This window comes from Bos taurus, chromosome 4 (genome assembly GCF_002263795.3).
Source record: "Bos taurus isolate L1 Dominette 01449 registration number 42190680 breed Hereford chromosome 4, ARS-UCD2.0, whole genome shotgun sequence".
Lineage (NCBI taxonomy): Eukaryota > Metazoa > Chordata > Mammalia > Artiodactyla > Bovidae > Bos > Bos taurus.
This window is the reverse complement of record NC_037331.1, coordinates 86222450-86248759: the sequence shown is the minus strand read 5'-3', so window position 1 is coordinate 86248759 and position 26310 is coordinate 86222450. Positions and strand designations below refer to the sequence as shown.

The window sequence follows — 26310 nt, the reverse complement described above, 5'->3', positions numbered from 1 at the left end:
TAGAGAAATGCAAATCAAAATCATAATGAGAAATCTCTTCACACCAACCAGAATAGCTATCATCAAAAATCCATAAGCAGTAAATGCTGGAGAGACTGTGGAGATAAGGAAACCCTCATTACACTGTTGGTTGGAATGTAAATTGGTACAGCCACTATGAGTTTCCTTAAAAAACTAAAGATAGAGCTACCATATGACCCTGCAATCCCACTTCTGGGCAAATATCCAGGAAAAAAACCACGATCTGAAAGGATACATGCACCCCAATGTTCATTGCAACACTGTTTATGATAGCTAACACATGGAAGCAACCTAAATGTCCATAAACAGAGGAATGGAAAAAGATGTGTCCATTATATATACAGTAGAATATTACTCAGCCTTTAAAAAGGATAATATAATGCCATTTGCAACAACATGAATGGACCAAGAGATTGTCATGTTGAGTGAAGTAAGTCAGACAGAGAATGAGAAATATCGTATGACATCCCTTTTGTTGGAATCCAAAAAGAAATGATGCAAATAAACTTACAAAGAGACATTACTTTGCTGACAAAAGTCCATCTAGTCAAAGCTATGGTTTTTCCAGTAGTCATGTATGGATGTGAGAGTTGGACTATAAAGAAAACTGAGTGCCAAAGAATTGATGCTTTTGAACTGAGGTGTTGGAGAAAACTCTTGAGAGTCCCTTGGACTGCAAAGAGATCAAACCAGTCCATCCTAAAGGAAATTAGTTCTGAATATTCATTGGAAGGAGTGATGGTGAAGCTGAAACTCCAATACTTTGGCCACCTGTTGCAAAGAACTGACTCATTGGAAAAGACCCTGATGCTGGGAAAAGATTGAAGGCAGAAGGAGAAGGGGACAACAGAGGATGAGGTGGTTGGATGGCATCACCAACTCAATGGACACGAGTTTGAGCAAGCTCTGGGGGTTGGTGATGGACGGGGAAGCCTGGTGTGCTGCCGTCCAAGGGGTCACAAATAGTCAGGCATGATTGAAACGAACTGACTGAAACTTAGAAAACAAAAAGAGACTCAAAGACTTAGAGAACAAATTTATGACTGCTGGAGGGAAGGGATAGTTAGGGAGTTTGGAACGGACATGTACACACTGCTATACTTAAAATGGGTAACAAACAAGGATCTACTGTATAGCAAATGAATTGTGCTCAATGTTGTGTGGCAACCTGGATGGGAGGGGAGTTTGGGGAAGAATTCATATGTGTGTCTGTATGGCTGAGCCCTTTCTCTGTTCACTTGAGACAGTCACAGCATTGTTGGTTAGTCTGCTGTACTCCAATACAAAATTAAAAGTTTAAAAAAATTTTTTAAATGAGAAAAAGAAACTTTATGTCCATGACATTTTCCTCTCAACATATCAGCAGAAATGAAGTCAAAATGGCATACCTTGCTTTAGTGTGCCATTTATTTATTCAGCCTGCAGTTTCTCACTGTCCTAAGGGAAGTATATACACTCCCCTTTTAGCTTGAGGATCATTCTCTGTTTGAACAACTAGAAACAAAATTAATTTGATGGGATCTCGGTGTCCAGCACCTTTTCACTTGAGGAAGCAGAAAACTGTGTCACAGAGAAATAAAATGGCTTGCTCAAGAGTGATATTGAGCCAGTTGCCTTTTCTTTTTTATTTGTTAACATTACATCTTAAGTCCTGAGACTGTTCCTCTTTCTTTTTACTTGGAACAAGCCATGAGCCTCATCCTGTTCAGTGAGGACTTCAGTCTTCCTGATACTATTCATACAAGTTCACACTAATCTTTGGCTTAGTCTTGGTCATATGCCCACATTCCGTGGCTTGTTCTAGTTCCTTTTAGAAGGTGTCTTTACTTGCTTCCCTCCTTAAGATTTTAGGGCATTTTTAAGTGATTACTTAGTTAAAATTCTTTCCCTCCAGCCCATTCCAGATTATTCCTGTTATTACAAAGCCGATCTTTTTATAACAGCATGTTTTTGCCCTAAATTTTTAAAATATATTTTCTAAAACTCGAGTAGAACTTTCCCTTCCCATACCTTACTGTTACTTGGTAATAATTGTTGTTACCAAGTCTTGTGTAGCTCTGTAGCCTCTACCCAATATTGCCACATCCACATTGTGAATTTGTTCTTCAGTGATGACTAAAATTAGGTAGAGGCGATGATAGATTGGGATTTGGGGACTGACATGTACACACTGCTGTATTTAACACAGATAACCAACAAGGACCTACTGTGTAGCCCAGGGAATGCTGCTCAGTATTCTGTAATAACCTAAATGGGAAAAGAATTTGAAAAAGGATAGATTCATGTGTATCTATAACTGAATCACTTTGCTGTACACCTGAAACTAACAGAACATTGTTAATCAATTACACCTGTCTGAAAGGGGTCTTTCCCATTTCTGATGTTCCCCAGCAATGCCTGTGATGGGGTGTGTAAATCTGTCTAAGTGTACAGTTCAGTATTGCAAACCTTCCCCTTGGATGCTAACATAACCCACATTCTCCACAATCAGCTTCATTGGTAATAAAGGTGGTATATCTTTATATTTTTTCCTTTTCTATTTGTGTTCTCTGTCTAGCTCTTCTCTCTGTGAGCTCAGGCAGGGGACAATGGACATTAACACTTGAGTTCCATCAAACCCAACGCCTAAGAACCATGTCTTGAAACACTGAGTCCAACTGCAGTGCCTCTGGTGAAAGCTTGTTGGCCTGCCACCTTGATGGTCCTTAAAGATAGCTCTGAGGGGCTGTGTGGCCGTGAAATGCAGAAAGCTCTGTTGATGGAGAGAAGAGGAAAAGGAGTTAGCAAAGGAAGTAGGAAAGGAAGGAATAGATGGAAAGTGAGAGATAGTACAGGAATTTACAGATACACAAAGCCCATAAGTTCTCCAAATAGCTTCAGATGTGTTATATACTGTGCACGTGGTGATTTTGATGGGAAAAAAATAAGAAAGATGAAAAGGTAGCCAGAAAGGCTATTAGGAGAATAGATGCTCTAATCTTTTTTTTTTTTTTTTTTTAAGATAAAGGATATTGATAGAAGGAAAGAGTCCATGAAAAAGACTGAAAATGCTAGAAAGGAAGTATTTGTGTGTGAGTATGTTGTTGTGTGAGGGGGAGGGAGAGGGAGGGAGAGAGAGGAAGAAGAGAATCTTACATCAATGTTTCTTAAGGTAATTTTTAAATTCAGATTCTTCAATAAGCTCAGGGATCTGTATTTAACACCTGGTGAGTGCTAAACACACTAAAGATTAGTAACTATCACTTAAGTGTCTTGGAATGGGATGTACTTTTGTGTTTACTGGCAAGAGATTAGCTTTAGATAAGAAGTAAAGGCCCTCTGACTCTAGATGGAATGATGACAAGATAGAAATACGTTTAGTATATGGTGAAGTAAAAAAAAAGACATATAAAAAGGTGCAAGAAGACCTGTGTTACTTAATGTTGCATGATTTTTTGCTTTTATTATTCTTTTAAAGAGAGGAATAATTTTCTCTGTGTATTAGTCCTTGTGCATATGTTCTCAGTCGTGTCAGCTCTTTGTAACCCTGTGGACTGTAGCCCTCCAGGCTCGTCTGTCCATGGAATTCTCTAGGCAAGAATATTGGGTTGGGTTGCCATTTCTTCCTCCAGGGGATCTTCCCCACCCAGGGCTCAAACTAGCATGACAGTCCATCAGTCTCTGTGCTTGGTACTTTGTGTGTGTTAGTCACTCAGTTGTGTTTGATTCTTTGCAACCCCATGGACAGTAGCCCGCCAGGCTTCTCTGTCAATGGGATTCTCCATTCAAGAATACTGGGGTGGGATGCCATTTCCTTCTCTAGCTTGGTACTTCTATTCTATGCCTTAATACTCAACACTGTCTCTATAGAGTTGACATTATTTTCTCATTTGTCTTAAAAAGAAACTAAGATTCATAGAAATTGAGTAATATGTCAGGATGACACATTCAAGTACTAGTAGAACTGGGGTCTGGTTTCAAGTAAATCAGGCAAATCTGTCTCCACATCTCCAACTTCTTTAGTATAAGGTAAGGGTATTCAGACATTTTCTGTAAAAGGCCATGGAGTAAAGGTATTATGTTTTGTGGACAGTTACTTAACACTGGTACTGACCGCAAAACCTGCCACAGATAATAAGGTAAATTGTGGGCATACCTGGTTTAAGAAAAGCTTTATTTGTGGATACAGAAATTTATAGGAATTTACAGATATAGAAATAACACAAGTTCCCCAAATAGCTTCAGATATATTACATAACTGTGCAAGTGGTAATTTTGATGTTAAAAAATAAGAGAGATGAAAAGGTAGCCAGAAAGGCTGTTAGGACAATAGATGCTCTAATCTTTTTTTTTTTTAAGGTAAAGGATATTGATAGAAGTAAAGAGCCCAGGAAAGAGACTAAAAATGTCAGAAAGGAAGTATTCATGTAATTTCCATATATAACAAAATATTTTTCTTCTCTTCATGTTTTTTCAACCATTTAAAAATGTTGAAACCATCTTAACCTTGTGGGCGGTACAAACCCAGATGGTGGGCCATATTTGGTCCATGGGCTTATCAGCTCCTGGCATAAGGCTCTGGCTATCAGATTCATGCTCTCCACATCATTCTTCCAAATGCAGGATCTGAGATTATCCAATCAGAGCAAAAACTACGGTTTATAGTGATAAGTAACTTTCTGAAATAATCATTGTTTTTTTCAGAGGAAAAACATGATTTTGTTAGTTCTGAATCATTTCCCATCTTTTGATCCTGGATCAAAAAAAGAAAAAGCAGACTATAATGGAGATTACGTCGCCTGTCATCTGTTTGGTTTTCAGATTCTTTTTCCCCACTGCTCTGAGATGGAGGAGTCTTGTCTGTATGGATGCCTCCTTATTCTCTGGCTTTTGCTTAGTGTTGGCCAACAAGGAGCCCTGGTAGGGAATGAAAGGGCGGGAGGAGAGTCCAGTTAGGATCTGCATTCATCTACTCCCTCCCTAACAGGTCCATGCAGTTTGGATGCTGGCTCTGAGGTCTCAGCTCCTTTTCAAGCATCTCTCTTTGTGGTGCACCTCCTCCCCAGGTTCTAGAAACCACTCTCCTCCTCTCTACTTCCAGTCTAGGAGGAGTTCTTGTCTCCTGCACTACTACCCAGGGGGAGCTGCCTTATCTGTAAGGTTTTTCTCCATATCTTTCTTGTACCTTTGTATCCAGTCCTTTTATTGCTCTCTTCCTATGTTACATGATTTGATTGTGCCCTGTTCCTTGTGAGAAACACATGAGGTGAGCACCCTGTCTAATACAGAGAACGAGATGGTGCTTGTAGCAGTATCTGTTTAAGAGGCTTCTGCAGAAGGTCTCATCCTCTGCAGGAGGAAAACTTGACCATTCTTTCCTTTATGTCCACACTGTACCCTGTAATATATTTTTCACAGCTTTATTGAAGTTTGACGTACAATAAATTGCACAGACTTAAAGTAGATATTTTAATAAGCTTTGATATATATGTGTACCCATGAAATGAACATCAGAATCAAGGTAATGAGTACATTCATCACACCTGAAAGTTTTCTTATGTATTTTTTTTTTTTTTGAGCTTGATCTCTTTCTTTACTGCTCTCCCTCTCCCATTTGACCCCATCCCCAAGAAGTCACTGATCTACTTTTGGCTATTAAAAATTCATTTATTCTTTTAAGAATTATTTATATCTTAAGCATCATTTTAGTATGAATTTGCTTGTTTTTGGTCCAGTCTCTTTCTCTTGGCATAATTGCTTCTTATAACATATTCAGTTGTCATATTACAAAGTGTTTATTGCCTGTGCATGCCAGCATATCTATTTGCCTCTATTTAGACTTCAAGTTCTTCAAAGTATGCTGCACTTGTCATTGTATCCCTAGAACGTGTCACAGCACTTGACATAGAGAAGATACTCAGTAATTAGGAAGGAAAGGAGGGAGCTGTGGGATGGCACCTAGCATCCATCCCCTGAGAGCCCTTTGCTTCTCTAGCAATGAAATTTTTTAAGTAGCTCTGTGAACAGTGTTTAATGATCTGTTCAGAATTGAAGCCTGTCAATAGGACTGGCTCTGTCAGGAGATGAAGCAGATAACTTTCTTCCTCTTTTACATGCGAGCTATCATCCTGCGTTTGCCTTGTCCTTCCTTTCTCCCATCTCCTCTATAGAATCCAGAAATCTACCTGTCTGTTGTATGTAGAGGATGCACCTGCAATTTCTCACCACCCAGGCCAGCAGGGGAGAGAGGAGGAGTGGAGAGGGGATTCCTGGGGAGGAGTGATAAGGTTAGACAGCATGGGATTCCAGGGCTGAAGCAGAAATAGTCTTACATGCATGTGGGGTGAGGGTGTGGATCACATAACTCCCATATAGGTACTTCCCTAGAGAAATGAACAGAAGATATACTTTCGTAGTTTCTTCCGCTATCATTTTGGGCTAAATCTGTGGAGTCTGAAATACCTGGATTGTCTTTATTGAAAGCTAAATAGTATGATTCCTTCCATTTAGATTTCTGAACTTGAGACAAGAAGATTGATTCTGCAGGAAAGCACAGGCCTTGAACAATCAGCTTTGGCCTCGGGCTACAGTGAGTACATGAATTGGTTTGGTTAATGGTCTGAAGATCCTGTGATAGAACCCTCTCCCCTCATTCAGATAGAGATGTCTATCTATGTTAGTCCATTCAAGTTCAGGCATAGCCTGGAAAACTCCTCTATGTTCTCTTCTCCCATGGGTTTATCAATGCTTTTAACATCATGCCTTTATTCTGGGACACAGATGGACAATGAAAGTCCTACAGGATTAAAAAAGGTAAGTAATTCCAACTACCTCTTCCATCTTTTTTAGATGCTTCGTGGTCTTTCATCAGCCCCTTAACAGAGTCAAGACTGATTATTTACATTTTAGTGTGACTGAGTTCTATAGACAAGCCCAAGCTTGCTGGGCTAGCAGCCAGCTTACTCCCAAGGCATCCTCGTGCCATGGAGTGTGTGTAACTAAAATTCCAGGCTACAGATTTCAAAAGTGTTGCTTCCAGTTCTTTACAGTTACATAGATATAACAATTTATACAAGAATGAAATAGATTTCTGCGTTATCCTGGAAACTTAACTGCCATATGTAACATGTTGTAGAAGTTTCCTTCTATTTCTTCTTTGCTAAGAGATTTCTTTAAAAATCAGTAACCGTCTCATGCCAGTCAGAATGGCTGCTATCAAAAAGTCTACAAACAATAAATGCTGGAGAAGGTGTGGAGAAAAGGGAACCCTCTTATACTATTGGTGGGAATGCAAACTAGCACAGCCACTATGAAGAACAGTGTGGAGATTCCTTAAAAAACTGGAAATAGAACTGCCATACAGCCCAGCAATCCCACTTCTGGGCATACACACCGAGGAAACCAGAATTGAAAGAGACATGTGTACCCCAATGTTCATCGCAGCACTGTTTACAATAGCCAGGACATGGAAGCAACCTAGATGTCCATCAGCAGATGAATGGATAAGAAAGCTGTGGTACATATAAACAATGGAATATTACTCAACTATTAAAAGAATGCATTTGAATCAGTTCTAATGAGGTGGATGAAACTGGAGCCTATTATACAGAGTGAAGTAAATCAGAAAGAAAAACACCAATACAGTATATTAATGCATATATATGGAATTTAGAAAGATGGTAATGATGACCCTATATGCGGGACAGCAAAAGAGACACAGGTGTAAAGAACAGTCTTTTGGACTCTGTGGAAGAGGGAGAGAGTGGGATGATTTGAGAGAATAGCAATGAAAGATGTATATTGCCATATGTGAAATAGATCGCCAGTCCAGGTTCAATGCATGAGACAGGGCACTCAGGGCTGGTGCACCAGGATGACCCTGAGGGATGGGATGGGGAGGGGGGTGGGAGAGGGGTTCAGGATGGGGAACACATGTGCACCCATGGCTGACTCATGTCAATGTATGGCAAACAATAACCCTGTATGCAAGACAGCAAAAGAGACACAGATGTATAGAACAGTCTTTTGGACTCTGTGGGAGAGGGAGAGGGTGGGATGATTTGGGGGAATGTCATGGAAACATGTATAATATCATATAAGAAACGAATCGCCAGTCCAGGTTCGATACAGGATGCTTGGGGCTGGTGCACTGGGATGACCCAGAGGGATGGTACGGGGAGGGAGGTGGAGAGGGGTTCAGGATGGGGAACACGTGTACGCCTGTGGCGGATTCATGTTGATGTGTGGCAGAACCAATACAATATTGTAAAGTAATTAGCCTCCAATTTAAATAAATAAATTAAAAAAAATCAGGAATAGATGGTGCCTTCTTTCAAATACATTTTCTGAGTCTTTCTGAGATTATCCTGTTATTTTCTCTTTTGTATGGTAATATGGGCAATAACACTGATGGATTTTTGAATGTTAAATCAACCTTGTATTTCTGGAATAAACTCTACTCGATTAACAAGTATTATCCTTATTTTTGTGGTATCATTTTTAAAATTATTATTATTTTGCTGAGGATTTTTTCAGCTATGCTCATGAGGGCTACCTTCTGTGATTTCTGTTATGTTTATGTCTGGTTTTGGTATCAGAGTAATACTGGCCTCATTTAGAATAATTGGGAAGAATTCACTCATTATCAATTTTCTGGAAGAGTTTGTTTATAATGTTAACTCTTCCTTCAATTTTCAAAACTGGGAAAATTCACCAGTGAAACTATCTGTGCCCAGAGTTTTCTTTGTGGGAAGGTTTGTAACAAAAAACTTAACTTTTTAATGGAAATCTACTGTTGTGTCTTTGTTTATTTCTCATTGAAATTTTGTTAGTTTTTCATTTCATGCAGTTTGAAGTTCTCTTACTGTGTGTATAACTGTCTGGAATTATTATATCTGCTTCATGAATTGACCTATTTATCAATAGGAAATGACCTTTTTCTGTATCTGGTAGTATTCTTTGTTCTGAAATTTACTTTTTCTGATATAAATATATTGATTTCAGCTTTCTTTTGGTTAGTGTTAACACAGTAAATCTTTTAACATCCTCATATCCGTAATTTGTGTTTTTGTTTTTTTTTTTAATTTGAAGTGCATTTCTTATAGGCAGCATAGTATTATGTCTTGTTTATTTATCCTGTTGGAAAAATCTCTGCCTGTTAATTGGGTGTTTAGACCATTTACATATTTAGTGTTTGTTCATATGATTTTGTTTAAATTTATAATTTTGCTACTTGATTTCTGTTTCTTCCACCAGTTCTTTATTCCCTTTTCCAACGTTTTCTGCCTTCTTTGGGATCAACTGAACACTTTTTTGTGATTTAATTTTAATTCTTCCGTTGGCTGAATGGCTGTAAATCTTTGTTCTGTTAATTTTAGTGGCAGCTTTAAAGGTTATAGTATACAAGTTTGGCTCATTACAGTCTACCTTCAAATGATACTATACCACTTAATCAATAGTATAAGAACCTTATGGGATTTCCAGGTGGTACCATGGTAAAGAATCCATCTGCCAATACAGGAGACTCAAGAGATGGGGGTTCAATCCCTGGGTCAGGAAGATCCTCTGGAGTGGAAAATGGCAACCCACTCCAGTATTCTTGCCTGGGAAATTTTCATAGAGAGGAGCCTGATGGGCTGCAGGCCATGGGGTCGCAGAGTTGGGCATGACTGAGCAGGCATACACCTATACAAATCTTATAATGTACTTCCATTTCTTCTGTACCAGCCTTTGAACTAACACTGACCTACATTTTACTTTTACATTTGTTATAAAGTCCATGATACATGGTTTCTACTTTTGTTTAAACAATATCTTCTAAAGAGCTTTACATAATCACACAAAGCTTCCTCAGCTTTTACGCAAATACAAATGAGGTTATGTATTTTCTGGTGCTCTTCATTCCTTGTGTAGATCAGATTTCCTTCTGGCATCATTTTTTTCTGCCTGAAGGTCTTTCTTAACATGTCTTATTGTGCACGTGTGTTTGTGATAAATTCTCTCAACCTTTGTATAATTGAAAGTCTTTATTTAGCCTTTGTTCTTTAAAGATATGTTCTGCATTTTTTTCTTTCAGCCTAATAAAGATATTTCTCTACTATCTTTTTCACTTGCATTGTTTCTGGTGACAAATTTGCTATAGTCCTTATCTTTATTCCACTTAGATAGTGTCATTTTTTTCTCTGACTGCATTTAAGTTTTTTTGCTTTTTGTTTTTTTCTCATGTTTTAAGCTGTTTAATTATAATATGCATTGAGGTAGTTTTCTTCATGCATCAGATCAGATCAGATCAGTTGCTCAGTTATGTCCGACTCTGCGACCCCATGAATCACAGCATGCCAGACCTCCCTGTCCATCACCAACTCCTGGAGTTCACTCAGGCTCATGTCCATCGAGTCAGTGATGCCATCCAGCCATCTCATCCTCTGTCGTCCCCTTCTCCTCTTGCCCCCAATCCCTCCCAGCATCAGGGTCTTTTCCAATGAGTCAGCTCTTCGTATGAGGTGGCCAAAGTACTGGAGTTTCAGCTTTAACATCATTCCTTCCAAAGAAATCCCAGGGCTGATCTCCTTCAGAATGGACTGGTTGAATCTCCTTGCAGTTCAAGGGACTCTCAAGAGTCTTCTCCAACACCACAGTTCAAAAGCATCAATTCTTCAGCGCTCAGCTTTCTTCACAGTCCAACTCTCACATCCATACATGACCACAGGAAAAACCATAGCCTTGACTAGACGAAACTTTGTTGGCAAAGTAATGTCTCTGCTTTTGAATATGCTATCTAGGTTGGTCATAACTTTCCTTCCAAGGAGTAAGCGTCTTTTAATTTCATGGCTGCAGTCACCATATGTAGTGATTTTGGAGCCCAGAAAAATAAAGTCTGACACTGTTTCCACTGTTTCCCCATTCTTCATGCATATTATACCTCAGACGTATGAATTCTTCAATTTATACAGTTATAATTTTCATTGAATTTTGACTATTTCTAGGCATTATTTCTTGAAAAATTAGTCAGTCCCACCCTCCAGCTCCTCTTCTTCTGTGATTCCAATTACATGTATATTAGGCTGCTTAAAATTGCCCCACAGCTCACTGATGCTTTTTCACTTCTTTTCTGGCTCCCTTTGCTCTAGATATTTCATTTCTGATAGCTTCTATTGCCATGTCCTCAGTATATTAATTTATTTTTTTGCAATTTATTTTATCTAGCTTTTTAATTTTAATCTCTATAAATTTTATGAGGGTCTTTAAACTTTTAAAATATCTTCCACGTCTACATACCTTTTGAATACATAGAATACAGTTTAATTGATATAGTATTCCTGTTTGATAATTTTAACATAGATGTCAATTCTGGGTTTGTCCTACCCAATGGAATGATTTCCTCTTTATAAGTCATATTTTCTTGCTTCTTTGGGTGTCTGAGAATTTTTGATTGGCATTGGGAATTTCACCGGGCATTGTGAATTTTACATTGTTGGATGTAGTTTTATGTTTGTATTTGTATAACTACTACTGAGGTTTTTCTGTGATATAGTTACATGTCTTGAGAAATTGATTATTTCAGGTGTTACTTTTAGGATTTTTTATGGACCAGAGCAGCACTCATTTTTAGACTAATAATTTTCCACCTTCAAGGTAAAAATCTTGTGTGTACTCTACTTATTGTCCCTCTATTTTTGAGGGTTATTCAGTTGGGAGGTGGCAACAGGCACTATTCCCTGCCTTGTGTGAGCACTGGACATTGTTCTGTTGTTGTTTAGTCACTGACTCATGTCCATCTCTTGAGACTCCATGGATTGTAGCCCGCCAGCTTCTCTGTCCATGGGATTTTAGGTAAGACTATTGGGGTGCGTTGCCATTTCCTTCTCAGGGGATCTTCCTGACCTAGGGAACGAGCCTGTGTTTCCTGTTTGGCTGGCATATTCTTTAGAACTGAGCCACCAGGGAAGCCCCATAGGGCAATGTTACTGTTAGTTATTTTGGGCGGTTCTTTTGTGACTCATGTAATTTCCTCAGTGAAAACATAGTTCAGCACACAGGTGAATACTTACAGGGGACAACTTACACATCAATTATGATTCTCTCTCTGTTTGAAGTTTCTCCCTTTGCTGCTCTTTCCTGAGAACTCCAGATGCTTTGTTTTTTCCAGATGGTCAGTTTCATCTCCTCAACTCAAAGAGTCTCCAGTCTCCACCTGGTTTCTTCCTTCCTGCACTATGGTTTGGAAACTGTCAAGAATGTCATAGGGCTCATCTCATTGTTTCCCATCTCTAGGGATCATTGTCTTTTGTTACCTGATGTCAGTGCCTTGCAAGTCATGGTTTCATATGTTTTCAGTTTTTTGTTGCTTTGGGTGGAAGGATGGAACTTGTTCCTGTTTCTCCATTGCGTGTGGGCTGATGTCTGCAAATTTTTTATAAAGGGAAAATATATCAACAATTTAGAACAACTGACTAGGGATAAATTTGGAAGCATCAACTGTTTTTAAGTTAGGTATTGGCTGTATAATCAGTTCTTTCAGAATTAGAAAAAAATGAGGAAGCTAAGATAACTTTCACTGTATTGAGCAATAAGAATTGTTTATAATGAGACCTTTCAATACTTAAAATAAGCTGAAATATCTTTTGAGATATCGAAAACATGTTAGGCTATTTTAGCAAAGTTTTATAGTTTCAAATTATCTTGCATTCCAATAAATAACTCATATTATGCATATGGTAACTTTCACTTAAAGAGGATGCTTGTATCATTTTTCAACTATTTAGGAGAAAGTCCAGCATGGATTGTCCTAAAGGTTTTGATCATTTTATACTATTTTCTTATAAGTTTATTTTCTCTTCACTCTCAGCTTCTTCTGGGTGGTTTTTTTATTAGCATTGATTGTTAAAGCAAAGATCATTGTATTGAGTTTTAGATTTGGTCATTTTCCAGTTGCTTATATAAAAAGCTATATGAACAACTTGAGGATTCTTGGCCTGCTTGAAGCACCAGATTGTGTTTGGGAATATATTGATGACAAAATGAAAGAGATTAAATCTAAAGAAGATACCATATGCCTGATATAATCTCATTTGAGGTCTGTTAAAATGGAATAGATGCAAAGCAGAGTTATAGAGTCATAGACCATAGTATAGAGCCATATTCCTTGAAGTGCCAGTTCATGATAAAAAGCTTGCATGGGAATGCAAATAAACTCAATAGATCCTTTATTGGGAAAGTCTTTTTTAAGCCTTTACTGAATTTGTTGCAAATTTGCTTCTGTTTTATGTTTTGGTTTCTTGGCCGGGAGGCATGTGGGATATTGGCTCCCTGACTAGTGATCGAACCTGCACCCCTTGCAATGGAAGGTGAAGTCTTAACAACTGAACCATCAGGGAAGTCCTGAGAAAGCCTTAACATGAAAAAAATGTCAATGGAACTAGAGAGTGTGCTTAGTAATGGCAACAGACTGAATGCTTATTTCCCCCCAAATTGATATATTGAAATCCTAACCCCGAAGGTGATGGTATTAGGAAGTGGGGTCTTTGGGGTGATGAAATTACAAGGCAAAAGCCCTCATAAACAGAATTCAGTCAGTTCAGTTCAGTTCAGTCGCTCAGTCATGTCTGACTCTGCGACCCTGTGAATCGCAGCACGCCAGGCCTCCCTGTCCATCACCAGCTCCCGGAGTTCACTCAGACTCATATCCATCGAGTCAGTGATGCCATCCAGCCATCTCATCCTCTGTCGTCCCCTTCTCCTCCTGCCCCCAATCCCTCCCAGCATCAGAGTCTTTTCCAATGAGTCAACTCTTCGAATGAGGTGGCCAAAATACTGGAGTTTCAGCTTTAGCATCATTACTTCCAAAGAACACCCAGGGTTGATCTCCTTCAGAATGGACTGATTGGATCTCCTTACAGTCCAAGGGACTCTCAAGAGTCTTTTCCAACACTACAGTTCAAAAGCATCAATTCTTCACTGCTCAGCTTTCTTCACAGTTCAACTCTCACATCCATACATGACCACTGAAAACACCATACCCTTGACTAGACGGACCTTTGCTGGCAAAGTAATGTCTCTGTTTTTCAATATGCTATCTAGGTTAGTCATAACTTTCCTTCCAAGGAGTAAGCGTCTTTTAATTTCATGGCTGCAGTCACCATCTGCAGTGATTTTGGAGCCCCCCCCCCAAATAAAGTCTGACTCTGTTTCCACTGTTTCCCCATCTATTTCCCATGAAGTGATGGGACCAGATGCCATGATCTTCGTTTTCTGAATGTTGAGCTTTAAGCCAACTTTTTCACTCTCCTCTTTCACCTTCATCAAGAGGCTTTTTAGTTCCTCTTCACTTTCTGCCATAAAGGTGGTGTCATCTGTATATCTGAGGTTATTGATATTTCTCCCGGCAATCTTGATTCCAGCTTGTGCTTCTTCCAGCCCAGCGTTTCTCATAATGTACTCTGCATAGAAGTTAAGTAAGCAGGGTGACAATATACAGCCTTGACATACTCCTTTTCCCATTTGGAACCAGTCTGTTGTTCCATGTCCATTTCTAACTGTTGCTTCCTGACCTGCATACAAATTTCTCAAGAGGCAGATCAGGTAGTCTGGTATTCCCATCTTTCAGAATTTTCCACAGTTTATTGTGATCCACACAGTCAAAGGCTTTGGCATAGTCAATAAAGCAGAAATAGATGCTTTTCTGGAACTCTCTTGCTTTTTCCATGATCCAGCGGATGTTGGCAATTTGATCTCTGGTTCCTCTGCCTTTTCTAAAACAAGTTTGAACATCTGGAAGTTCATGGTTCACATATCGCTGAAGCCTGGCTTGGAGAATTTTGAGCATTACTTTACTAGCGTGTGAGATAAGTGCAATTGTGTGGTAGTTTGAGCATTCTTTGGCATTGCCTTTCTTTGGGATTGGGATGAAAACTGACCTTTTCCAGTCCTGTGGCCACTGCTGAGTTTTCCAAATTTGTTGGCATATTGAGTGCAGCACTTTCACAGCATCATCTTTCAAGATTTGAAATAGCTCAACTGGAATTCCATTTCCCAGCTGTGAAAATTCACAAGATTAAGATAACCTCACTAAGCTTCAGTTTCATAATATATAAAACAGGAGCAATGGTAATCATACCTACCCCACAGAGTTGTTGTTTTCGTTGCTAAGTCTTGTCTGACTCTTTTGTGACCCCATGGACTGCAGCCTGCCAGGCTTTTCTGTTCATTGGATTTCCCAGGCATGAATACTGGAATGGGTTGCTATTTCCTTCTCCAGGGAATCTTCTTGAGTCAGAAATTGAACCCATGTCTCCTGCTTTGGCACATGGATTCTTTACCACTGAGCCACCATGGAAGACCCCTATAGAGTTGAAGTGAGGATTAAATAAAATATTCACGTAAAGCATTCAGCATATACCATGCTCAATACGTGTTAGATCTTATAATTTTTGTATCAAACTAAAGTACCTTATATAGTATTTGACCAAATACTATAATAAATTATAGATATTATGAAGTAATAAGTAGGAAGAAGATGTATGTTGTGGGGGAAAGGATCACACCAAGTTTCAAAAGTTATATTACAGGAGGATATACATTTATTAAAGGTGATAACATTCTGTACCTAGCTTTGGTCAGCTGAAACAGCAGAGTTGCAAACCAATATGTTTTAGATTCTGTGAATCCTGAAGATTTCCAGAAACAAATATGAGGTCTTCCTTTGAAATTTTCTACTTGAATGTGCAGGAGTCACCTGGTAAAAATCACTTACAGGTCATTCAACCAAATCCACACATGGATGCTTTTCTAAAGGTGAAACTTTCAGGAAAACAGTCTATTTATTCACAATAATTTCTACTGTATTGGAAGACACTCTTACTTTAGATGCTAGTAAAACAGCACTCACTGAAAGAGACAAAGAGTATATAATGTCATTCAAGTCAAGAGGTTGTACCATGGAAAAAGTATCCTTAAACATAAATCCCATGACATCAGAGCCATTCTTGGTGTTCTGGGAGAATACTCATTCAAGGGCTTAGCATGAAATGAATAATTGCTGAACAGCAAAGAGGAAAATACCAACAACATGAGCTAACTTTTGCTTGGTTCTTTTGGGAGGACTCTAATTGGAACCAGCCTTAGGCAGATTCAACAGGTGCACTAAGGTCTTGACTGCCACACTTACACCCACAAGGGAAATATGGTGCCCTCTTCCCACCATTCGGGGCTCCCAAGTTTGGCCCTGGTGAAGGAGTAGCGCTCAAAGAGATCAGCTCTTGGGGAAAGTACAAAGTGTCAGCAGCATCAGATTGATACAGAAATCTCACTTAGGATGCAAACCCTAGCCATGTGCTACTGGAAGGGGTCAGCCTGCTATCAATGGGAGAGGGTATCATCACATAACACCATCTCTTCCTCACCACCTTTTCATTGTGACTTACCTTGTAACCATCATGCCTTCAATTGTGTATTTTATACTGCTTACTCTGATAACTTTTCACTGTGGTCTTGCTATGTTGTTAAAAAGGCGTCACTTTGGGACTTCCCCAGTGGTCCAGTGGTTGAAACTAGACTCTGTGTTCCTAATTCAGGGGGCCGGAGTTCAATCCGTGGTCAGGGAACCAGACCCCACACGCCGTAACAAAGATCCTGTGTGCTGCAACGAATACCCAGCCCAAGCAAATACATTTTTACTTTAAAGGCATTGCTTTGAGAGAGTGTACTCTCAGGAAGATTCACTCTCTCGTTTTATTCTAGACTCTGCCTACATATCACATTGTTGAGAACCTCTCTGGCCACCCTCTTTAATGACACCCTACCTTCTTGCTCAGTCTAAATCCTTTTCCAACTTTCTGTTTCTTCCTAAAATGTCAGTACCCTATGTTATTTCTAGTCTATCCAAACAACTCAAGTCAGCTCTTAAAAAGTACCAATTCTACAACACAAAGATTTATGACTTCAAGATCCAGGGCTTTTAAACCTCCTGGTTTTTTTTAAATGTGTTTCTTCTGTGAACTGTGTCTCTTCCTCAGATATGTCTCTATGACTTCCTCTACTACCTTCTTCTAACAGATGTCTTACTATAAATAAGGTCAGAGGAGGCTTGGAAAGGAGACTGTGCGAGTTTCTGTGTCAAGCGCCACAACTACTCCTAGTGATTCAGGTTCCTACCACCATTTATAAAAAGCTGTTCTATCCAGTTATATAATATTTGGAAGCACGTGTCTTCTAAATCCACTTCTAGAGCTGTTGACAAAGAAAAGGGTGTATGAGTGTTGGGCTGGGAGCTGGCCGCCTTCTTCAACTAAAATTGCCCAAATGGCACTTTCTGATGAGTCACAGAGTCTACAGGCAGGGTGCTCGCATGTCATTACCAAGGTAACTGCAGCGCTCTGCTCTCTGAACACATTTTCAACAGGGCTGGTTCTATAAAGAAACAGACAAGGCAGTCTTTTTTTTTTTTTTTTTTATTTGAGGGCCCTCGAAAGGCTAGCCTGAATACAAATTTTATTCATATTTACTTGATCTGAAATTCCTAGCCTAGTCATCTTCTAGAGATACCCATCTCCTAAATAAATGAAGATTTCTTTCCTCTAGAGTTACAAAGGAACTACTTGACACGTCAGCAGGGGTTAGTCACCTGATCAATATTTCATCATATCTTTCTTCAATCAGGGGACTCAAGTACCTGACAGGCGAATAAAGTGTGGTAGTTGATTATGAGAATTAAGATATTGTATGTAAGGCACTCAACACTTAGAAGGTGCTGAAAAGATAGTAACTCTCATTACAGAAGAAAAACAGGTTGAATAAATGATTCCTATAAACCTACTAATAACATCTTTATGATATTGTTCCTCAGATTCCATGTAATTGTTAGGAGAATTAGAAACGTTGCTTCCACATGTGCTCCTGCAGACCCAACATCTCTGACAAAGAAGCCCAGCTTGTTTTCTCTTGATCATTTCCACTTCTGAACTATTCACACTGAGATATAAATGATTAATATCAAGTTAATCCTTAATATGGAAAAGAGAACACCAAAATGTCAGGTAACTTACAAGAGACAGGTGTGCATCGATAAGTACAATACTGATTTCTTCTTACTTCAGTCTCAGACAACCTTTACTCTCTTTTCAACTTAGCCTCCTGTTTTTCAGTTACTGAGGGCCCTGCGCACTGTCTTGGTAAACTCTGAATTTCCTGAATGCTAACATTTTCTCAGATGCTGGCCACCTGAAGACTCCAGCTTGCTTCTTATGTTCAGAAGACTCCTCAGTTTCCTCATTACTATGATCATTTCTCCCCAGGCTACCTATTTTCTTAAGTGAAGACACAGTAGAATAAGTAAATCAAATGCTTGAACAAATGATTTCAGAGGTATCAATAGGGGATTTGATTTTCTTTTGGCTTTTGCAGACTTGGGGTAACAACATTGATCCACAGGTTCTAACCTTTCTGAAACTATGATGTTGATGCCCAGTGGGCTCCCCTTATGTAGACTTTGTGATCAAAAGGGTTAACAAATGTATGCTATTCATAAGACTCTAATTAGAGAAGGAAAAAAAGTCTCATTTCCTATGAAAGGCAAGATCTAGTTTCCTCTGGAAAATCACCAAAGCAAACTTCCTTCATCAAATTTACTGATGCCACATGCTCTTTAGAGTTCTTACAGGGAGTTAGGAAGCTAGGTTCTTTTCATCTCAAGCTCTTGCCCCTCCCTGGCCAATCACTCAACCTCTGACACTTGGTTTCCTCAGTAAAATGAACATTCTGTCTACATTAGTTACTTTACCAAATGTTAAGAAAATCAACTAAGATAATATATGAATTTTTATTCAGGAAACATCATGGAGCAAGGTGTGTCAGATAACCTCTTGGACCCAGGGAGTATAACAATAAACATATAATAGCATAGTCCCCTCCCTCAGCTGGGAGTCAAACAAATGAATGATGAATGCTCATCATAATAAGTATGATATGAAGATACAACAGAAACCCATTTACCCATGATGTTCAAATTGATAGAAGACTCGTTATCAAAAAAAGAATTTAAATGGACTATCCGGAAAATCCCATCGACTGAAGAGCCTGGTGGCCCACAGTCCACAGAGTCACAAAGAGTTGGACCAACTGAGGGAACCGAGCATCATATGAGTGATACACATAGAACTTTAATGTACCCATTGAAATATAAATTTATTTGGTCAATCTTTTAATATTCCACATAATTCTTTTGAATATGGGTAAACTGATTGAAGTTCTGACTTCCCTTTCTTCCATAAACCATACCTGTAAGACATTCTGTATAATACCCAGTTAATTATAATTTGCTTAAAGCAGAATGAGAGCTTGAAGTCACTTGGAAAACAAACTAATAAAGACATTTATAGAATCCTGTTATATTTTTAATGATTTTTTCCCCCTAGTCTTTTATTATTGTCTAACCAATATCTCACTCAATAGAATTTTTCTTAGAGGTTTGCCCACATGTATCTTGGTTTTCATTTCATTTATATTGTGTTGGCTTACATATTAAATACATAATGAAAGTATTAAATACAAATGGCAACTGTCCCTTGGTGAGCATAGAACTCACAGGGCAGGGGAAATGATGCACTGCCCTGGAGATAGACTGCCTGCCAGGAGCTTTGAGCAGGTGTGGACAGCAGTCTATGTACTTTCATGGGGAGTAGAAAGGGTGTTCGTGAATTTAGTACCTGTGGCGTTTGTTCAGTAAAGATTGGTTAAAACCCCTTTAGCCTATGTATCAGTACAAAGTGCTAGGAGAGCAGAGTAGAGCTACTTCTGCTTGGATTTGATCTGAGATGGACATCACAGAGAACATGCTATTTGCATCCAGATCTTAAATGAGTCCAACAGGTTAAACAAAACACTCAGTTGAGGAGTTGACAAAAGGCAGGAGGGCTTTCACAATGAGGAAAGAGCTTGTGGAAACCAGAGAGGGAGGAACCATGGAAATATGTTCAGCCACACTTTCCAGGTGCCCCTTTGGGAAATGTGGCCAAAGAATGGGGTACCAGAAATGAAGTGAACAGGTAGGTATGATTTTAATCACTATGTTCAATTTTTCAACGAGTCTGCAATATTCACCCAGGAACACCTAAGGTCTCTGAACATTCAGCTCCTTTTCATGTTACCTTGCTAAAGTTTCTGAACAAGTTCATCCACTAAACATCCTTCTGTTGATGGGAAAGAAGGGAGGTCAAGAAGAACTTCAATATGGGCACCATCCTGGCCTGGAGGACCCCCAGGGAGACTTCATCACTGGTGGACTAAGAGGATCAAAGACTCATTTGTGCCCAGGGAAAGTGCAAGCTTCCACCAATTCCCCCTGCTGAGTAACTGTGATTACAAAGAAGGTGTTGCAAAACACCTTGTAACATTAGGAGGTTGACCTTTACCCACTAAACCTTCCTTTAGGGATCACTCATTACCTAATGCAAATCTTACTCCTTTTCCAGTATGTGCCCAAACGCCACCTATTTGTGGACAGTGTTTCCTGAACACTGTCCACTGCCTCTTAGTCTGATAACATTACTCATCCCCCTGCCCTCCATGCATACTTCTTAAACCTCTGTTAGAGAGCTTACTTCATCCTGCCTTGAGCCAGGGTCTGTTGGATGTGTATCTGTCACTATTAGGAAATTGTGAACTGCCTGGAACTGAATCTTTACTTTCAAGATTCTATTGTCCCCAACAGCACCTTCTACAATGTAGTCAATACGTTCACAATAAGTACTTACTTGCTCAACTGAAGAAATGAAGATATGAATGAGAGGTCTTGATAGCCTGGAAGAGAAGTGCAGTTGCATTTATGGAATATGCCCTAGAAATAAATGATGGCAAGAGTTGGGAAGAATAAAGAATTTGGGAGAGGTCTAGTGCTCAGGTACAAGCAGATTAGTGGTCTGGAAAAATAGGATCTTTGAGAAAAGTTTAGAGGAACTGGGATGGATTAGTATCGAAATAAGAAAATTTAGGGGAAACAGTGTCAGACTTTATTTTTTTGGGCTCCAAAATCACTGCAGATGGTGACTGCAGCCATGAAATTAAAAGACGCTTACTCCTTGGAAAAAAGTTATGACCAACCTAGATAGCATATTCAAAAGCAGAGACATTACTTTGCCAACAAAGGTCCGTCTAGTCAAGGCTATGGTTTTTCCTGTGGTCATCTATGGATGTGAGAGTTGGACTGTGAAGAAGGCTGAGCGCCGAAGAATTGATGCCTTTGAACTGTAGTGTTGGAGATCCAACCAGTCCATTGTGAAGGAGATCAGCCCTGGGATTTCTTTGGAAGGAATGATGCTAAAGCTGAAACTCCAGTACTTTGGCCACCTCATGCGAAGAGCTGACTCATTGGAAAAGACACTGATGCTGGGAGGGATTAGGGGCAAGAGGAGAAGGGGATGACAGAGAATGAGATGGCTGGATGGCATCACTGACTCGATGGACATGAATTTGAGTAAACTCCGGGAGTTGGCGATGGACAGGGAGTCCTGGTGTGCTGCAATTCATGGGGTTGCAAAGAGTCGGACACGATTGAGTGACTGAACTGAACTGAACTGAACTGATGTGTTGATTCTACTTGTCAGGGCTCTCCCAGAGTGTGCACGCAGGACCCCACCAGTCTTTCATGGATGTGTGTTGTATGTGTAAACATGTCTAACGGCCATGAGGAGACTGGGCCCCAGGGTGGAGGTACTCTATCTACCCAGCACCAACTCTATGTTGGCACTGGTTTAAATGAGGAAAAGGAAAATCTCATGGAGTACTGCACAGTTATCCAGGGTGTGATAAAAGAAACGTGAGAGCTTTCTCCTGTTTTCAGAATGAGACAGCTGATGGCTTTCACTCAGGAGAGTGGGGAAGCAGGTGGGGTCATCACCTATACTTAGCTCTTTCAGCAGCCTACACTGGTACCCATAGAACTGGACATTCCTTGAAGCATCACTGAGACCATAAGGTGAAAGTTATTTTTCACATGAGAATTAATTATATCTTAAGAAGTGATAACTGCTATCAAAACAGAGGGGGATGCTAGCTTATTTGTGCAGTTGCTTATTTGTGTGTGTGAACTGTGCATTTACTTGTTATTGTCCGAAGGCAGAACTTCACAGCTGAAAAGAGATGGCCTGACCCTGGGGCTAGCCAGTGTAGAAAGAAATCATTTGCATAAATAGTTTTCTCTCCCCTGGGGCAGACCTGCAGCTCATCACTAAGGAGCTGTAGTGGGGAGGATGAGGAGAGGGAGAGAGGACTGTTTCTTTCACTTCTGCAGTCGGTTGACCTCACTTTTCCCTTGAATAAGTGAGTCTGTGGTGTTGCCAGCATTCATGCTTTTCCACAACCTAGGTTGTACAGAGAACCACAGCTATTTTCAGGGGACTCAGACCCCAGCTGAGTAGCATTCTGCCCTTTTACTTTTTTTCCCAGAACTGAAAAATACAAAACGATGTGGCACTAGACTCTAAGAAGAAACGCACTTCTCCAATTCTTCATTTCCTCCCCCAAGCATACTAAGGGTGATAACAAGAACAACCCGCTCCATCTTCCTTCACTTGAGACTCACTGAAGCACACCATTTACCATCAGTGTGATTTACAGATCATTTTGGTTTCTCAGATGGCAATTCAAATGAACATTCTGGTAATTATTCCCTTTTAATGAGAGTGAGCGCTATCTTTCTGATGAGAATCTCAACAAGAACAGAAAAACAAATCAAAACAAACAAACAAATGCTCTAAACATCCTGGACTGATGAAATTAAACAAGAAAACAAGCTGTGAGCCCTTCTTGATTCAATTTGAGTTTTGAAAATAATGAACGGTAGTCATGAACGTTTTAAGCTTCACACGAATGCATATTTTAATAACTCTGAATGCATCCACGAATTTCTCTTTTATTTTTGCCTTTTGAAAACAGTAAAACTGAAACTGTCTTGCCTGGATTTAAAGAGATATTAGCTTTCTCCTCACATATTCTGTCTGGCCTTGGGAGAGTGGCCCATTGTACTCAAGGACAACAGTTTCTTTGCAGCGCTGAATCTTAGACACTAAAGACAGCCTCTCTTCAATGGGGTTACTACAGGGGAAAAAAAGAAAATTTCAGTGCATCATAGCAGGGACAATCTAATCCTCTTTGCTGGTACATCTGCTCTGGCAGTTTTGCTCTGCAAATCAAAAGGCAACCCATCAATTAAAGTTCCTTTCCCTTTCATTTTTATTCAGCTTGTGAAATGTGACCAGTATTCACCAAAAAAAAAAAAAGTTTCAGACCACTTTGCTCACAAATATCCACCCCAAGGGTGTGCACTTTGATTTGTTGTCTGGTTTCCGCTGACAGTTCTTCCTCGTTTTTTTTTTTTTTTAAGAAGGAGCCCTTCTGCTTTGGCAGAGTGCAATATATTCAGAGAGCTTTACAAAACAAAGCTTTCAGCTCTGAGTCAGCAACAAACTCATCTTTGTTCGCGTGGTTCTATTAAGGAAAGAAGGCCAATTTTCTGCAGGTTTCTATGGCTGACTTCACAAAGGCATCTCTCTGTGTGCAAGCGCTCTGGCAGGAACTGCCGACTCTGAGATCATCGTTTTCCGTAATGACCAGCTGCAAGGATGGGAGAAAGAAAATCATAAACTGGTTTATAGAGTGATTTTCCTAAGGAGCCTGAAATACAGATGCATTCACTGGGAGACACGAAATAAAGGCAGCTCACTGGTTGCGTTCCCATGTACAGGCCAAGGCCTCCTCCACATTTTCCTTTATCTCCACACAGGCTTTGATGGGATATTCAGGTCATTTGTCTTGAGGAGGAAGTGAAGCTCATTTGCATTTCCCTGGGTTTCCCAGGGAATTCCCAGGAATTCTTGCCCTTCCTTCGATGATGTTTTCTTGTGTTTGGCATCACATTAAATTACAATCTCACAGTGTGTCTCCAGGTATTGAACTTTTGTTTACCCCAGGAGCTAGAGCTGGGCTTCCCAGGTGGCACTAGTGGTAAAGAACCTGCCTTCCAGGGCAGGAGACGAAGTAGATCCTGTGTCGGGAAGATTCCCTGGAGAAGGAAATGGCAACCCACTCCAGTATTCTTGTCTGGGAACCCCATGGACAGAGGATCCCAGTGGATTGCAGTTCATGGGGTTGCAAAGAGTCAGATATGGCTGAAGTGACTTAGGATGCATGCAGAATTAGAGCACTGTTAAAATCTCCCGTTGGCCCGCGAGGAATATGGTAAAATTCAGAATAAACATCATAGTCTCAGACTCCTGAATCAAGGTTTTTCAAAACCATCAACATAATCCTACTTGTCATGAGGTTTAACAGAGTTTGCAGATACGGAATTGTGTTAGTGCTGCTTCCTTAAAAGTGTTCTAAGGATGACTTTATACATATTTGGATTTCAAAGAACATTTCCAGATTTAAAAAACTTGGGAAATGCTGGTCTTAACAAAATGAAACTTCTTTTTACTGAAGTCTTAGCATATTAATATACTAACACACACTGTCATTTTCTAAGAAAAATGCCTTTCCTCTACCCTCATCCCCATGGGAATATTTGCTTATAATAGTACTCCAAAGATCTCAGGACTTCCCAGATGGTCCATTGGTAAAGAATCCACCTGCCAATGCAGGAGACAGAGGAGACTGGGCTTTGATCCCTGGGTGGGGAAGATCCTCTGGAGGAGGAAATGGCCTGGGAAATCCCATGGTCGAAGGAACCTGCTGGGCTATAGACCATGGCATCGCAAAGAGTCAGACATGACTGAGTGACTGAGCATAGACGTACGTATGCCAAAGATCCCACTTTGGTGGGAATAAATGCTGACCAAATCCAATGGGATGATTGACAACCAAAGGCTTCCAAAGCTTAGTCTAACCCAATGAAGTCTGCAAGAGGAGTTTGAGGCATTTGTTTTAATATGAGTATATCAAATATTTATAGTCAGATGTTATCTGAAACTAGCTATTCAGAAATCAAATACAGTGTGAAATAAGAGAACACTGGACCTTTTTCCCTTCCAGATGCTATCTTTTCACAGGCAGAGTCTTAGGAGATGTCTGTTGGTTTGTAGATATACTGGTTGTATGACTTCCTTGGCTCTAGGTTGTAGAAAAAGAGCTTTAATGAAATGCAATAGAGAAGCTGGGGCTGTCTCAGCTTGCAAGTCTTATGTTGCTCCTTCTCAATTCACGGCTACCATTAAAGATTCTAGAAAACATATTATCACCATATGAAAGCATGTTGTATTTTTTTTGTCATTATATGAGAATGGCTAGCAAAGACTTTTTAAATTCTTGTTTTTAATTATTTCAAATGAGAAATATTTATGGGGTGCTTACTATACAAGTACAGTGTACAGTCCTTGTGTACTTACTTATTATACCAGGTACAGTATAAATTAAACAAACACGATCCTTGCTTTTCTGGAGCATACTAGCTAAAAAAGAGAAATGTGATGTTTTATAATTCTAGTCATGTGATGATTTGTTCATTTTCCAGAAAGGATTTCTGTGCATTTAAAACTATGTGGGTAGGGCAAAAATTACTGATGTTTTGAAAGGATGTGGTTAGTCACTCTCAGTCGTGTCCAACTCTGTGACCCCATGGACTGTAGCCCACAGGCTCCTCTGTCCATGGACTTCTCCCAGCAAGAATACTAGAATGGGTTACCATTCCCTTCTCCAGGGGTTCTTCCCAAACCAGGTATAGAACCCAGGTCTCCTGCATTGCAGACAGAGTCTTTACCATCTAAGCCACTAGGGAAGCCCCCTGGTGAATTCATCCTGAAACTTGCCTGACTTAGAGGGGTCGGCTCATGGGCATCAGATCTACACTGTGTTGTTGCAAACACCTTGCTTTTAGCATGACTCTATTTTGGGTTAGAAGTTCAAGACGGAGGGGATGGGCCTTCTGAATTACCTGCCCAGCACTCCTGAACAACTGTTTCTGTTTTCTGTGATTCATGAGTCACAGTTCAGAGAAGAATATAATCAGTGTGTCAATTGTAAAATAATGAAGCTGAATTCTACCTTGGAATCCCTGAAACAAGTCTAAACTTATCTCAAGTTGGAAAATAAGTCCTCAAGGGACATATCTTAGAGCTTGATAAACTACAGTGCATAAAGGATCTTTCTGCACTCTTGAAGCAAGTTGGGACCTGGTTAAATGGTGTTTTTGTTTTGAAAGAGGGAAAGATAATGGCTGAATTCTGGAACAAGACCATGATAGGCAAGCTGCGATAAAATGGTTTTAAGAAGTCATAAAATTTGCAAAAGTCATGTGTGTGTGCTAAGTTGCTTTAGTCATGTGTG

The 26310-nt window shown here is 39.8% G+C and overlaps 1 long non-coding RNA gene across 1 annotated transcript in view; it reads left to right on the top strand.

Annotated features, from left to right (window-relative positions):
• Window positions 1–26310, top strand: part of LOC112446337 (uncharacterized) — a 110499-nt gene that overhangs the window by 4591 nt on the left and 79598 nt on the right. Inside the window, exon 3 of the long non-coding RNA XR_003034267.2 lies at window positions 6511–6589. This is a non-coding gene — a long non-coding RNA (uncharacterized lncRNA). The remainder of the gene's footprint in view (window positions 1–6510; window positions 6590–26310) is intronic.